Source organism: Saccostrea cucullata, unplaced genomic scaffold (genome assembly GCF_032062105.1).
Source record: "Saccostrea cucullata isolate Sc308-1 unplaced genomic scaffold, CSIRO_AGI_Scuc_v1 ctg17073, whole genome shotgun sequence".
NCBI lineage: Eukaryota > Metazoa > Mollusca > Bivalvia > Ostreida > Ostreidae > Saccostrea > Saccostrea cuccullata.
In genome coordinates this window covers 1-12194 of record NW_026940261.1, presented here as the reverse complement: position 1 = coordinate 12194, position 12194 = coordinate 1, and the positions used below count along the sequence as shown (strand labels likewise).

The following is a 12194-nucleotide window of genomic DNA, read 5'->3' as shown; positions in this document are numbered from 1 at the left end:
CGAAATTAAATCCCACACGAAATTTTATATGACTATACATTGAATAGGGGTACTTTCAAAACAACGAAATTAAATCCCCACGAAACTATTCTAGATGACAAAACAACGAAATTTTATCCCCACGAAAATTTGTGCTTCTACAGTAAATACACATATCCCACGATAAATTAAGATCCAGACTTTTTGATATAATTGACATGATTGAAAACACGAAATTTTACCAAAATCAACATTAAATTTTTCAACGTTATATACAACCATAATCCGACGAAAATTTTAAATCCAGGATTTATGCTTTGACAGCTGCTCTTTTTTTCAATAAAAATGGAACTCAAAAAATTACTCACCTTGTCATTAGTCATTTACAAAATTATTTTGATAAAAATTCTTATTGTACAAACAAGTACTATGGAGTTAATCTTAAAAAGATGCTTGAGTTTCTGATTGACAATATATTTGTGGTTTTTGGAGACAAAGCCTTCCAACAATTTATCGGAATTATCCTGGTACCAACTGTGCCCCGTTTTAAATATACCTATTTTTGCATGCATATGAGACAAAATTTGTCCAAAATCTAATACATGACAAGAAGAAAACACTTGCTGCGGCCTTCAACTCGACATTTAGTTATATCGACGACGTATTGTCAATTAAAAATGGTTATTTTAATTTTTATGTCAATACGATATATCCCAGTGAGCTTGGGATAAAAGATATCACAGAGTCTGACACATCTGTTTCATATTTAGGTATTTTACTCGAAAAAGACGCTAATTGTAACCTAACAACCGAGCTTCATGACAAACTAGATGACATAAATTTTCAATCGACAACTTCCCTTACTTATGCAGCAATGTACCTTCATCACTTGGCTATGAAACAAATCAGCCCAATACGACCCAATAAGTAGTAGTTTTATTTACTTACACAATCATTATAACAACCATAGAATTTAGGAAATATTGACGCTGAACGAGGTCGTTGATATCTCTGTATCATCAACATATCAGTGAGTAGCACGCTTCGCATTACATTCGAAACATGCCCTTGAGTAGAGAATAAGTTTAGAGACATAAACACCATAAACATTTAGAAGTGGAATATTACTATAGAAATGAGGTAAGTTGTTGATGTAAAACTCAAATCATCATTTGTCAGGCAATTTAATAATTGTAAATTTGTACTCATCGTCTATAGTCAGGAAAACATCTAAATATGTAAAAGATGTGATAGGCTCTGTAGTTTCTTTTACTTCAGGTACACCGGAGTATATCGGGTCGACAATTAAGTTATCTATTGTTGTCTGACAAACCACCGTAGGTATGATAAAATAAAATTAAAACTCTACACAAGTACATGTAATCATAAAAATGATTTTTGCAAAGTAGACCACTAGAGTTATCTTTCTTAGCAAGGAAGCATGCTCTCTCTCTCTCTCTCTCTCTCTCTCTCTCTCTCTCTCTCTCTCTCTCTCTCACACACACACACACACACACACACCCACACACCCACACACCCTCCCTCCCTCACACACACCCTCCCTCACCCTGAATTGTGCGAGCCTTGTATGGTTAGATCCAGGACTAGAAAGAAGGTACTTACAGTTGAAGTCAGCAAGTAAAATTTAACTATAATATTTTTGCCGGATTCCAGTTGTAAAGTTTATAGACAATAATATATGTTCAAACCACAGGGACTTGATTATGTATTTTTTTTTTAAAGAAGTATAAAAATGTTATTATAATACTACGGGTTAAAAAATCAAGTGCCTGTGGATCAATCAAACAAAGTAAGAGTTTCGTGTCGAGTAGGAGCTTTGGTATTCGAGTGTTGATATGACGGTAAGTGTTGAGTTCACTACCGAATGCAATAGAAATTGAATACAATTAACATATACAAGTCATGTATTTGGTGCTGACGTCATTTAAAATAAATAACCAAATTGGGCCATGCCTTTGTAGCTCAGCAAAATCATGATGGTACTTTTTATGCCTAATTTAGTTTTTCCTCGAATTCAGTGTTACTTGTCCTCATCATTTATACAGCTATTATCTCTAATCCTCTTTCTCACACCATTCTATCACACTTTGGATTTAAATGGCAAACGATTGAATAATGGCGCTAGTCTTCATTCTCGCCATTGTGGTCTGCATCCAATCGGTCTCATTAGGTATGACTGGTATTGTATCTGTGTTACCTGCAGTAGAAATAATAACTATAAAGGAAGATATTTTGATAGCTATTAAATTTTGCCATATTTTTGCTTGGAGACAAAACTTCTTTTTGTAATTTTTTTTAAGGTAGTATTATTTTATTACATTGAAGTTATTTCGGATGACGCTGGAGTTGTTGATACTGGAGTTGCTGTATCAGAACGTAGGAGAACCCCGCCTGTAGTAAGTTTCGCGTACGCTCAAATGTCTGTCACCATCACTGATATGTTTTGCAGTGTGTGTAGAAGAATTCGTCCTGTGCAAAGACGAATTTTGTGTGAACGGAAATTTTGCTTAAGATTCAGCATTTGATTGGACTTTCGGAGGTTTCTTATAGAAAAAAGACAATGAACAAAAGGTCTTGAATGGAGACTATAAAAGGCAAACAAAAATATTAAATGAAAAAAATCTTTAATTTGAAAACTGTGCGCACTTTTTATTGAGAACAGCTTTGAAGAATGAGATATTGATCAAAGTGAATTTCCGACATACCTTCAAATGCTAAGAGTTAGACCGACTTTCTCTGACTTTCTTAAAATTTTTTTTTAAGAAAGTCAGAGAAAGTTTTTTTTAAGAAACTTTCTCTGACTTTCTTAAAAAAAAAAATTAATGTATATATTTAGTGATGGAAATGCATTGTATTTGTTCTTTATTTAATTGTTTAAATTTTTAAGTTATAGAAGTTTTAAGAAAATGTAAAGTATATATAGTTTTTGGCGATTGACCGGGTATCCATAAACAACACTAGAAACGGTATAACTAGAAAAGTTGTAGACTCAAAGTTAATATTTATTGTACATACTGTAAGTATATCCAGGGATTATTAAAGTTGAATGATTTGAGCATTGACTTTTTTCATATCTTGTGAAAAAAAAACCAAGAAAGATTTTTTTTATCATATTTCAAAAAATAAACACTTATAAAGATGACATTCCAGGATATTTCCCGATTTTCCCATGTTTATATTTCACATCCTTCATGAAGGATGTCAAGGGCAAAAATATTTCTTAGGATAATTTTATTCTCACCTATTTGAACTGCTGATGAAGCTTTCAGACAATATGAATTGATTAATGTAGAATGTACGTTTATTTAAAACTTTTATTTACTATAATGAAATAATAAAGAGGATTTGAGGTCTCAGATATTCTAACTTTATTAAAGAATATTTGGGATAGACTGTCAGAGAAGATTCTTTTATTGAAGATAATATCAAGATCTGCTATTTAAGAAACGTTTTTTGAAACAAATTGTTTGAATTTTTATGTCGTAAATCGAACAAAATGTATTTTTTCTTTACCAGGTGCAGAAACTGTCGACTCGATACTGTGTTAAAAAAAAGGTTAAAGATCTGCTTACTTGCTTGAAAATGTATGAGTTAATAAGCAACAAAAATAAATCAGGATATGTTTGTGAAACATAGATGCCCCAGTATTGCAACTCAGGGCCAATATTTAACTTCTGAAATTGTATTAAAATCAAAAACAAGTTCAGAAATGTTGATATCCAAATGAAAGGTCCTGTCACAAAGAAAAGGCACTTATATCGATTTTTCATAAAATATGACCAAATTCAAACTCAAAGACCAATATCATAAAGTCAAAACTACCAAAAGAGAAGGTCTTGTTACAAGGAATGCATAGATTTACGTTTTTGTAAATGTAGATCAAGCTCTAAGGTCAAGGTCAAAAATTTTTGGTACTCAAAGATAGGACTTATCACAAGAAAATATACCTTTGAAATATAAAAGCCATATACATGTAGCACCTGATCTCACCTCTGATGTTTTGGAAGTCTGCTCTGCTCCTGTTTTGTATTATTTTATAGACTTTGATATTGAATACTGTTCGTTATCTCCATATGTTTCATTCAAAAGTCTTGGACACTTTTTATCAATTGCGGACGAACAGAATAACTGACAAATACAAAAGCACGGATATAGCAATAAGATTATAGGTATTGGATAACAGTCATAAAAAGAACAAGCAAACAGTCTTATATGAGCGAATGCTGCATTAGTCAATCTGCTTAGGGATACTTAACTCCGGAAAAACCCTTTTGGAATAACTATTGTAAATTGTGGCATTTTGACATTACGTCATTAATAACATAACTCTAATAAATATTATCCATTTATTCATATTTGTCAAGTTAAAGTGTACAGAAGATCTAAAATACAAATGGCATTATTTGTGGTTTTCGCAATGATAATGATGACATATTTTGCACATGTCAGCACAAAACAAGTTATAATCCTCGAGGAAATATCCGTTAAAGAGGAGATTCTTATAGGTGAGTTGTTGACATATACATGAGTACTGTTTTCCTTACACAAAATAGTTTTGAATTTGTAACATCAGTAAATTGATATTTTTACATCATAATTTCAGATTTCAACACTGAACCCGCAACATCGCCAAGTCGTATCAATATAGTACAATCAGGATTACCAATGTCAACTGCAATTACAGACATGTTTTGTAGATCATGTAAATCTATGCCGAGAAAATGGCGGATCAAGTGTGAGCTGCGATTCTGTTTAAGTGATGATACAGGATGACTCTTTTAAACAGTATATAAGGATTTATAGTGTACCAAGTATTGTGAAGAATGATGCTACTTTTTATGCCTTGTTTTATAAAAGCTTGATGTTTTATACAGAGGAATAAATACTGGACGAATCTGTATATTATTCGATTCTTTGTGGAGTGTGTTGAAGAATTTTTTGTTAATGACATGAATTTGCCATCATGTGACAACCCCTCATTTACTTTAAATTGTTTTTCGTGAAATGAATGGATACATTCAGATATTTTTATCAGGTATGAGAGCAGAGTGCTTTCACCTGTTTGGGGTCCTGCACCTAGACAACTTTGTAAAACAAAAAAAATTGAACAAAATAAAATTCATTTTTTTATAATTATAAAATATTTTATCTAGAAACATTTTATAAAAACAACATATTTCAAAAGTAATCATTTCAATACTATCTTCACACTTACTTTTGAAATACGTATATTCGACATGTTTACAACTTCAGATTATACTACATGTACGTAAGTAAATACTTATATCAATTGTGCTTAAGTACTTTATTGTTAATGATATACAATGTTGTGTTATTCACAATGCTTAAATATGATAGCGCATACATACTGTACTTATTAGCACATCAAACGCTCTATATAAAATTAAATAGAAATTTAGTTTTTGACATTAATTCAAATTATCGTCTTTGAGAGAACATCTAGATCAATCTTTGATACCGCAAGTAAAATTTCACATTCCCTTAAACAATTACTAATTTTCGTTTTAAGCTTCAGTCTTCCAGGTACATCGAAAACTTCAGGGCCTAGCATTTCACTTGTAAACTACAATGTCCGTTGTGATTATTGGCATACTTTGTAGACCATGCAAATTAGTGCATTGTAAACAGATGATGAAGAGTGAGAGGAGATGTTGTTTAATGGCAAATAAATAATCTCGTTAAAAGTCTGTAAAAGTATAATTAGGTATTTATCGTCTATTATGATTGATTCGGAATCTTTTGCTTTTTGTTAACCTGGTAAAGGCATCATGAGTATTTTTTGCAAAAACCGCTTACATGTATATAATCTAATTAAATTATAATTATATCTAATTACCTCTTATCCCTTTCATCCTTCCATAATGTAGATGACTGAATAATGGCGTTCAGCTTCATCTGCTGCTTAAATTATGTCTACTTAATTATGTATGCCTGATGTTGCTAATGGGTGGCCGGTAGGAGATGAAGAAGACATTTCGATTATGTACGCTTTTTATGTTTATAAAACACACGATTAAATGGTGCTAATTTCAGATGGTCTTAGATTAAGCAATGCTCACGACAGAGTATTGAAACAGACAAGTATCCCACTACAAACAAACAAAAATTACGTTCAAATATCTGTCATAATTCACTGACATGGTTTGTGATATATATATATATATAGGAGAATTCCTTCAGAGCAAAGACGTCTTTTATGTGTAAAGAAATTCTGCAAACCGTCAAGTAGTTCAAGGTTTTACGAGTGTGATTTTTACGGTTTTAGTTAGACCTTTTAAAAAACCTATAAAGTGTTCCTGCAAGTTTTTTTTCAAGAAAAACAAATGTTTAAATGATAATTTAAAATCCATAATTTAAAAGGATAAATCATCTATTTTGAAATTGTTATAAAACCAAGATTTTTAAACATGTTTCTTTCTTTTTAAAATATGCAGGAACACGTTATACGAGGGTTGTCCCGAAATTCCGTAGACAAGCGTTGTTTTGTACGAACCTGTTGTCATATATTAATGAAACTTCGTACATAGATTAAACCAAAACAAATATCGAAGAACTTCATAAATTAGCCCTATGTAAATTATATAAATTATAATTTCATTTTCTTGTATAGCAAGGCGGCGCAGTACCCAAAAGTTGCAGTTAAAAATTTGTATATTATATTTAAAATCCTACGGAAAAGTAATTACTACTCTGTATTTTTTAAATGCAAATGAAAATTTTTAATAATGTATTATAAACTTTATTTCCTCAAATTTGGTGTTTATGCTATCTCAAATATGAATTTTATAACGTTTCATATAACACGGGGCTGAAATCCGACTTTTTGAAAAATGGCTGCTGCGTTGACAGGCGGCGCACTGGACTATGATAAAGTGTTTTGATTCTGAATTCACTCTCACAGAAATGTACAAGTCATAAATGTTTGGTAGGCAAGGAAATGTTTTCTGGTCCTTAGTATTTAAAATGATTGAAATGGTTTCTATATGTAAGTGAATAACGGAAACTAAAAAAAAGACAGGCCTAAGAATTGGGCAAGAGTGGCACTGTACAACTCCATTTGAGAAGTCAGACGAAAAGCCCGTAGAAATATAGGTTTTTCACATTATTATTATTTCAGCTTGTACATACATATACTTTGTTTACATATTTTCATGTTTGATCATATCATAGCAATTAAGATATTTCACATTATATCTACAATCGTCTTGATTAATTCAAGAATTTGATTCTGGTAATTGGAATATTTTCTTTTAAAAAATTGAACCTTTGACATTCGTTTTTTTTTTTTTTTTTTTTTTTTGTTTTTTTTTGACGTTGCTGATTGCTCCGGGTGTTAGAAAACGATATCACTTAAAATCTTATTACTGAAATTGTTTTCAAGTAAACATGTTAAAACTTCATAATTTATCTGCCAAGAACACGCTTTATCCATCCAGAAAATTTAATAAAGATATAATTATTATTTTCTTTGAAAGATATGTGCTCTTAATTTCAACATATAAATATTTTGAAATGAAAAGTCTATCTTCGTTTAAGTTTTCATGTCCATCAATTTTGTAACTTTGAAGCATCCGTAAAGATTACACTCATCTTTCAAAAACCTAGGTATCTATTCGCCATAAAAGAAAAACAAACAAATAAGTCAAAAAATAAAACACGGACTTTTCTATATATTCGATCAATGCATACTATCTTTGCAAGATATATAACTGTATTCAGCGGCAGCTCACACATATTGGTCCGACCAAAATAATTCCATCATGATAAGTAGATACAACATTATTGTTCATGATAAGAGTAAAGTTGTGTATGTCATACGTTAAAGAAATCAAAAATAACGTCAAAATATCATTAGAAAGTCACTTTCCCCCCGAAATGCAAATAAAAAATATCAATATTCCTACGCTCGCTCCCTCCTCAGCCTTTTTTTTTTTTTTACGTGTTTGATAACAGAGAATAATTAGGTCATTCTTCGATTCATATCTTTTCACCAATGAATTGATAATACTATATCAACAATTGTATTAAGTACATGTTTATAGTCCGTTAATTATCATACAATTTGTTCTTAAAGAAAAAATTAATCATTCTGTGTGTGTGTATTATTAAATGACGGAATTTTCAATCCCTGGCCTGCTCGTGTGTACACTTTGTAAACTGTAGGGTATGTGTGGCAAAACGAGAACTGCATGGGTTGGAGATTCGGGTTCGTGTTGAAGTTCAGCATACCATTATATATAGAACTTGAATAATGTAAGTAATTTCTGCGACAAATATATTAGTATATTTCAGTTATTTTCAAAACAAAAAAGGTTTTCCATGTTTTCAGTTTAGAATTTTCCGACCCGGTCCTGATTTTCCCAACCCGGCCATTTTAAACACAAGTTGTTGCAGATGCAAATGTTAGAACAAACTATATAAAGTTCAACAGGGATTGTATAATTTTTATTAATCAGAATTCGTATTTATATGATCTAATTAAGAAAAGAAAAGTTTTGTCTGACACCGTAACTTCTCGGCAAAACAAAACGTGTTTCTCCGAGCTCGCTGGATGCGTGTGACAGCTCCATTGCACGTGTGTAGACCAAGGCTACAGGTACATGTAGGCCTATGTGTACTGTTTGTTAGGAGACTGGGTGACCGTAATGCTATGGAATCACGATATTTACAACAGTTCCATAATTAGACAGTGCAGTTTTTTTTTATTAACGTCATTATAAACACTGTTAAACATATTAAATCTAACAGTCGAATATCTTTGGATATGGGGTAACCCATATCTATTCTTGTTAGCAATAAAACGACCTTACGGTTATTCAAAGGATTTGAATTTTTATCTATTTTTCCAGAAAGAAAGTTATTTTCTTCTTTTCTCAAAATTTAGATATAAAATACTTAAATTATCCCAATGATGACGTACCATAGATATACTTAGAGACATTTGCAGTTATCACAGATTTTCACCAGAATACATATATGTACAATCAATTTTCGGATTCCTGAATTCCTGTTTGTTTCTGACATGGGGTATCAAAAACCAAGGCGCAGTCGGAGGCTAAACATAGAGAAGAAACTGTAACGTGCAACGCGGCCGAGCTTGGGTGTTTGGTGATATGTCTTGTATCACCGAGGCGTTACACTCAGGTTCGTTAACCTGTTAACTCAGATTTTTGTTGACCAATAAAATATATAATCTAATATATACAAATACAATGGGGTTTCTTCTTGATTGGACAACCACTAACTGTGGTCAACGGGTGTCTCCCGCAAGTAATTTTCTTCTTGCCCCGCCTCTCCACTAGTACTGCTGCATCTTGGCACTTCCCCCACCTCTAATTGTGGTATGCCACCTCTCTCTACAACCAAGTGACTGCCTTATTCAGGTCTTACGTGCTTTGGTGTACTGTGAAACACTTAGCCGTTCATCCCCTGCATCCGTCTGCCTTATTCAGGTCTTACGACCGTATGCAAGAGAAGAAACAAATGTTTATCCACTTCGTCACCAGAGAGGTCCCCTGAGTTCCCGTAACACAACATGTATTACCTCAGTGCAGCCCCTATACACAGGCAATTTCATACTACTTGTATGATCTGAGAATTAATATTTTTTAGTGTTTAAGAATTTATATAAGAACGTAGGTAAAACGTTAAAACGAAACTAAATCACAAAACCAATTTCCGTTTCAAAACTTTAAAATGGCCTAAGTGTTGTTTTCAAAGAGTAACGACAGTGATCATTTTCCAATAAAAAAAAAATCAAATCTCATTCCACACATTTACAATATGAATTGTGAAAATGTCAAATGAACAAACAAACATGTATATGTTAACGCCTAAACTTTGGCTGTATTATTCATTCTACTTTATAGTACTTAACTCCGGAAAACCAGTTCGGAATAACTACACATTAATATGTGGTATTTCGACATGTTTACAACATAATTTTAGTGAAACATTCTCCATGTAGTTGCATCGTGTTGAATCTCAAGTATAAATGGCATTCTCTGTGATTCTTGCAATTTGTGTGATTACATATTACGTACCTGTCAGCGCCAACAACATTATACTGCTTGAGGAAACACCAATTAAAGAAGAAATTCTTTTAGGTGAGTTGTCACCATATATATATATATATATATATATATATATATATATATATATATATATATATATATATATATATATATATATATATATATATATATATATATATATATATATATATATTGGTAAGCAACAGGAATACCATCTAAATGTCTTAATTACTCAAGAATTTTAAAATTATAGTCAGTTTAAGGTCATTGAAGATCAATATCTGGTATGCCGCCCCCCCCCCCCCCCCCCGCAGACACAAATGATAGCCCAAACGGCATTTAATGGAAGCAAATATGTGTTATAAAAACTGTATATGAATACTCTTCCACTCCAAATGTAGAGCTTAGGTAAGCTGTTGCAGAGTCTGGGGATGCGATTGTCTTTGGCAAATCATGTCAATCCATTTTGTCCAATGCTGCTCAATTTGGATTAAATCTATCGATTTGGATGACTGTGGCAGCAACAGATTGATGTTGCTTTGCAAGAATGGGAGTGTCAAACGAGCCGTATATGTGGCTGTGTATTGTGAGATTGCAATACGGCTCTAGGATGCTGCAAAATTGAATAGGCATGTGTAGGTAGAACATGGTTAGAGTACCTTTTCCAATCAAAGTCCATTGAATTCGAACCAAATCAATTTTACTTTCTTATAATACCGTTTTCCATATCATTACACTACCACCACCAACTTTACAGTAAGCTGCAAACTATAGTAACATCATTGCGTTACATTCATGCAATTTACATAATCCTCTGGAGTGATGCTGTGCTGCTGATGTCACTCGTAGTCTACCGTATTTTTTGCGAGCATTGGATGTTCGATGCTAATGGTTTATGTTTTATAGGTTAGATATGGCGCTGTGCTTAACATCAAAACCTCTTGCATTTGTAGATTGCGGTACCTCTGCTTCCAGTCGCCCATTTTCCTTTTTGTGCTCTGCAACATTCGAATGCAGCATTTTTAGGAAGAGTCAATTGTCAGATAAAACCATATTCAAAATATCGAGAACCCCCGCTTTTGATAGCCTCTTTGTACATGAAGGAATTGCATCAGAATTCAATAAATGAAAATTGAGATAATTTTTTTGGGGGGGAGGGGGGGGGGGATTTTGCGAAATCAGGTCTTTTTGTTTGTGAGACTTGTAAAATAGTTGTAAAGTTAATAATTGCATTAAAAATCACGCATTTCACTTGAATACATCATATCCATCTAAAAATAAAAGGTATGGCAAAACTATCATACATTTTTCAGGGCATTGTTCCAACTATGCGTTTCTTTTTTTAAAGAGTTTATATTCAGATACAAAGTTCGACCAAAATTACTCTCTCCTTAAACAGGATCAAAACATGATTATGAACAATCATTTTCTAAAGAAATAATTAAATTCCTTTATATAATTTATTATTTTAGGTTCATATAAAGTAGCAGCTCCACCAAGAACATCTACTCCTATTCCTGTATTAGAAGAAATCCAATTGTCCGTTGCATTGCCCGACATGTTTTGTAGATCGTGTAAATCAATGCAAATTAGTTGGCGGATCAAGTGTGAGCGGAGATTTTGTTTATAAATCAATAAATGATGGCATTTTAACTTTTATAGTTTATATGAGAATTTGTTCTGTGTCAAATAATTGAAGAATGGTATCTTACGATTATTCTGACAGTTACTAGCATTAACTTTATATGATACCTTGTATATGGCATGTCAAACGTTGCAATATTCGATCTTTTCCATTTGTATTGAATGATTCTTATTTGTATTCTATGATTTTTTTCATTTGTACTGTATAATTTTATATGCATTCTATAATTTTTTTCCGTTTGTATTGTATGATCTTTTATTTTATTGTATTTTTTTTTTATTTGTATTGTATATTTTTCAATTTGCATTGCATAATTTTCCATTTGAATTATATATCCTTTTACTTGTATATTTGTATTCCCTATTTTACATTTGTATTGTAAAAAAAATCATTTCAATTGTATAATATTTTATTTGCATTCCATATTTTCCGTTTGCATTGTATCATATTTTATCTATGTTGTATAAATTCTTATTTGTATTGTATAATTTCTT

The 12194-nt window shown here is 31.9% G+C and overlaps 1 long non-coding RNA gene across 1 annotated transcript; it reads left to right on the top strand.

Moving 5' to 3' along the window:
- Positions 1-9879: 9879 nt before the first annotated feature.
- Positions 9880-11708, top strand: LOC134255043 (uncharacterized). The gene is made up of 2 exons (XR_009989435.1): positions 9880-10127; positions 11528-11708. It is a non-coding gene; the product is annotated as an uncharacterized LOC134255043 (long non-coding RNA).
- Positions 11709-12194: the final 486 nt, after the last annotated feature.